This window comes from Orbicella franksi, chromosome 12 (assembly GCF_964199315.1).
Source record: "Orbicella franksi chromosome 12, jaOrbFran1.1, whole genome shotgun sequence".
Lineage (NCBI taxonomy): Eukaryota > Metazoa > Cnidaria > Anthozoa > Scleractinia > Merulinidae > Orbicella > Orbicella franksi.
The window spans coordinates 21,638,601-21,643,979 of record NC_138156.1 but is presented as its reverse complement, the minus strand read 5'-3'; positions in this window follow the sequence as shown (position 1 = coordinate 21,643,979).

The window sequence follows — 5,379 nt, the reverse complement described above, 5'->3', positions numbered from 1 at the left end:
TCAAACAGTTGTTTACAACCTAATTATATTATCTCTTAACCTCAAACTAGGTCAGTAAACCCGAGTACGTTGCAAAAGTTAAGTTAAGCTGAAATACAACGGGCTTTCTACTTAACATTCCACCAGTACTGCACACTATACACTACATCGGCAAATATGCATAATTTTCGTTCGGCTTAAAGGCCGTTCATTGACAATTTAAAAATATAGCCGCTATGTTTGAATATTGGTATATTTGTTAATTCTATAGTAAGCACTTTGTTCATAACTGGAGCTCTGAGAGAGTTCCCTGTTGAACATTTCCAGAGAAGTCGAGGTTCATTTAGTTTTTCCGCTTGATAGTCAGAAGCAATCGGTTCACCAAAGACTTGTGTCGGTGTCGATGGCCACACAATTTGATATGGCATAGCTGGGGACAAAGGAAAAATAACATTACAAAATGCATCATTATTTCAATGTAATTTGACTTATCGCTTTAACGTAAGCATAATGCAGTCTCGACCCGTCTAAATACCGGTTCATGAAATAATATACAGTATCCAAAGATCTTACAATTATCGTCAATATTTCAAAACCTGTAGCGCATTGTCGTTTCCAGGGCGAGATAACTCGACGGAAGAGCAACCGAAGTGTGATTGCTGGACTAGGTTCCCTGCTAGGTTCCCAAGTTTCCTCCGAGCAAATAGAGCGTTCCAATTGAAAATTCTATAGCGATTGGTTTAAAATAAGCTCGCAAAATTCTTTGTCAACCAATCAGAAGATAAAACCAAAACCGATCGCGACTCCCTGACAGGTTTTTCCGCGCTTCGCGTAAGCTTTATATTTGCGTCGAGTTTTGATTGGTTCACTGGGTTGCCTGTGTTCTCTGTGATTGGCTACAGAGTGATTAAGTTGACTTTCTTTGCTAACCTGAGCTTTTCCTTTGCAATAGAGGCAGACGAGTAGTCAGGAAGGAACAGCGTACTAGCGCACATGGAGGCATGAGGCAGGCTGTCCTTGTCTCCGCCGGCTTTGGCCACAGTAAATGGAGCAGGCGGCCTCTTACGTCCCGTCACAAAACAATTTGAAATCATTTGTCAGTTGTCAATTAGGGTGTTGAGATCAAAGCATGATTTGTCAGTTAAAATTTGCAATCATCTGTCATTTGTCAGTATGGATGTTGTCAGAGATTGAAGCATGATTTGTAAGTTAAAATTTGGAATCATCTGTCAGTCGTCAGGAAGGATTTTGAGATCAAAACGTGATTTTGCAGCTAAAATATTTTGGAATCATCGGTTTATTCTGTCGGTGGTCGGTAACTGATGTTGCAATGGAAACATGCCTTGTCAGACAACACCTGGAATCATCTGTTAGTTGTTAGTGGGGATGCTTTGATGAAAGCATGATTTGTCAGTAAAAATTTGGAATCATCACTGAGTTTATTGTGTCAGTGGTCGGTGAGGATGTTGCAATGAGACATGACTTGTCAGATAACACTTGGAATCATCTGTTAGTTGTTAGTGAGGATGCTTTGATCAAAGCACTATTTTTCAATAAAAAGTTCGAGCCATCTGTCAGTTGTCAATAATTTTCTCCTTACAATTTCAGTACTTTATCAAGAAGACAAGTGATGAGAACAAAGAAAATCAGCAACTAGGAAAAATTATTGTCCAGTACGCAAATTTTCAAAACTCACACCCCCCAAATATCACAACGACTGGGGAGAATTCACAATTGTTTTGAGCGTCGATACTTCAAGCCCTATTCAGTTTATGAAGGTCAACATTTTTTAACCTCAGAATGAACTAGAAATTTTTAAAAATTGACTACATCTACAAATTAATTGCTTGTAGTAAGATGAAGAAGCACATCTTTCAGTTGATAAATCCTTACAAAAAGAAATGGAAAGAACTTCAAATGCTTTTTTCTAATCAAAAAAAGGATGGATGTTCTCAAATAATTTTAACACCAGCAAGAGTCATTCAACAAATTTCTCAAGACTGAATTCAATCCTCTAATGGTAAGCTGTACTTGTTCTTCAAAGTGATTAAAATTATAGTGATTCACAAGTCCAACAGCTATGGATAAAGAACAACTTTGACTGACCTGCCATGTCTGAAGTGTTTTACTTCCTCCACTGATTGTTTGGTATCTATGTGTTTCTTGTTTGCCCTGACAAGAGATATAGACATATTATTGAGTTACCAGTACATTATTTCTAACTGTTGGTATACTTAAGCATTTAAACTTTATCTGATAGAATAAGAACTAATAAGAGTAGCAATACATACAAGTGTAGTTACACTTGTGCTTATGAGGGGTGGTTGCTTACAAGAGGTTCCAAATATAGGGATTTGACTTGAAAATTTTTGGTATTTTGGAAAACTGGTTGCTGAGGAGAGGTGGTGGCTTATCACAGGTGGTTGCAACCCAAGGTTTGACTGTATCAATTATCACAAGTAACTGTCAACTTTTACAATTTGCTAGCGAAAAGGACTTTGAGCGCGATACTCCATGCAGTTTGCCAAGTAGAAATGTCTCAGAAGAGTTTCTTGGTCAGGACGAAACGAAAGTGCTGTGTCGGACTAGCCACGAACAATGTATTGTAACTTTGAAAACAGAATTGCAGCTTTATTTACACTCTTTCAGCAACCGATAATGCATTGCATTCTTCAGGTAAATAAGCTCAGCATTCAAATTATCTCCTCAACACATCAAGATAATCAAGATAACTAAGATAATGAATGAGGCCTTAAACTACTTTATTATATAGACACAAGTGTTTTACTGGAAAATACAACACTTGTAAAATTCATACCAAACCACATCCAGGACTCGGGTGACATATTTTCCATATCATAACTAGTGAAGATATCAATGATTTCACTGATATCAAGTTTGCCTCTTAAATTATACTTAAATTTGTTGGTGTATGGTCGAAACATTTTGCGGTCTTCCTCGAAAGTCTTCGGCAATCTTCCATAATCCTAGGAAATCTTAAGTAATGTTCAGAGATTTTTGAAAAATGTTCGACAATATTCGTGTGACCTTCAGACAAGTTTTAAAGAATTTTCGGAAATCTTCGGAAAATCATCAGAAACGCTGTCATCAATATGTCTATATAATAAAAGGAACATTGCAAAGTAGATCGACGATATGAATTTTATGTTCTCATGGCAAGAACAATATCTCACTTGTTCGCTACGCTCACTCCTGAGATATTGTTCTTGTCACTTGAACGTAAATTCATATCTTCTTGCCACTGTGTAATATTGTCTATGTATTTAGTCAAGCCAGTTTTCCAAGCTTTTGCCGATCCATGGTACCATCGACTTGACTCTACTAAATGCAGTGGTTTAACACCCCACTCGAAAGGACACTAGATTATCCAATATGCTACTGATGGACGATATTCAATGCTTACATCAAGATAAGTTTTAGCACTTGTAATACAGGAGTGCTGACATCTCTATACACAAAGATAATGGTGTCATGTTCAATAACAGTGTTATCCCCTTTGTCAATTCTTAACAGAAAGAATTCCAACTGATATTACAAGTACATGTTGTACTTGTCACTGCCATGTAGAGTTGCTAACTACTGTACATACACACAAAATTACCTTTTTAATAGCTGTATCTGATGTCCACCATTGGTCTTTCAGTACTCCTAGCCAGTCACTTCATGTTCATGTGCTTCATTTTTTACCTGACAAGTAAATTGTAAAGACACTGGAATAAGCATTATATGAAAAGTTAAATTTCAGATAATGCAAAGATTACCTCATATCAGTCATCATTCAATAGAAAATTCACGGTTTTGCTCATAGAGCACTTTGATATAAGCTTATTACTACTGCTACCAATTTTGCGGAATTGCGGAGAATTTAATTCACGAAATATCGATTTATTTTGGCTAAATAAATGTCTCAAAGAATGCAAAAGTCTTTTCAACAATTTAGTAATCAAAACTTGCAATAAAACACAACGTCTTCATTAAATGTACAGTACATACCGAGGAACACTGCAAATCTTGTGGTCGCTTGCTGTTTCTGGCTCTTGAATTAGGGCCTGATTACATGGCGAATTTCAGCCCGGGCTGGAATTTCAGCCTGGTTAGCCGGGCTGAAATTTCAGTCCGGCTTCTGAAACAAATTCTCATGAAATCAAATTGGCGATTACATGGAGAAGGATTCAGCCCGGGCCGCAATTCAGCCCGGGCCGCAATTCAGCCCGGGCCGCAATTCAGCCCGGGCAAACGGGCTAAAAAGTGTGAAAAAATCCCATGTAATCGAAACGGAATTTCAGCCCGGGCTGAAAAGCAGAAGAAGTGGAATAAAGGCGATAAAATAGAGAATCTCTCTAATTTTAAAGCTTAGACGGAATATAAGAACATCGAGACAAGGTTAAACAGCACGAGGCCGTCAGGGAGGCCATGAACTCGGCAAGCTTGAGGACATATTTTCTTTCTACGCAAGTACGTCTTTCTGGCTAAGAGACAGGTTTCGTTTCAGTTCCGGACATCATCATTGTAGGGTGTTACTATCCCAAAAAGTTAAAAACTGAGCGACAACAAAAGGTCAAACTACGAGAGAAGCAATGCGCCTATTTTCACGATTCGTGTTCTCGGCGCCGTTTTGATTCTCTGGAGACTTTTCGCACACAATTTCATATTTGGCGCCGAGGCTAATATTTCAGCCCGGGCTGAAATTCGTTATGTAATCGCAACAAAATTTCAGCCCCCTAGCCGGGCTGAAATTTCAGCCCGGGCTGAAATTCGCCATGTAATCAGGCCCTAAGTAAGCGAATTTCCCTCCATTTTGTTCCAATAGCAAAAGTTTGTATCTGTGACACGTTTGGGAACATTTCTTGTAATTTAGACAAAAACAAACAAAGAAGAAGCGGAACTTCCAAGCACCTCGTGCAGAGATTTTGAAGAAGGAGCGAAAATTATTTGCAATGCAAATTAAGGGACGCTCCAGGCTGGCTGTCTTTCTAAGTTGGCGGGGCCTTGGCGCGAGGAAAGTTTTTCGAATAATTAAGATTAAGGTGGCTCTGCTCTGATCCCGGGTATCGAATTTTTTCAAACTATACCAAAAGTTGCATCTTATCCTGCTAATCAAAATTTGATAATAAAAAATGGGTTTCACAGTGTCGTTTTTGAAATGTAAATATTTAAAGCTAAAATTAAGGGTGTTTTTAGTAGGTCATACTGTTGCTATGGTATCCTATCGTGTAACGAAAATGATCACAACGTGTTCAACAATGATTGGGCAGGTTTTCGATTCCATCATTGTAGCATTAATTAACTGATAAAGAGTGGTTACGATAACCCACCAAAATGTAAGTCTTGGAAAGTACTGGAAACTGTTTTGAGCCACCAAGAAGCAAGACACCCGGA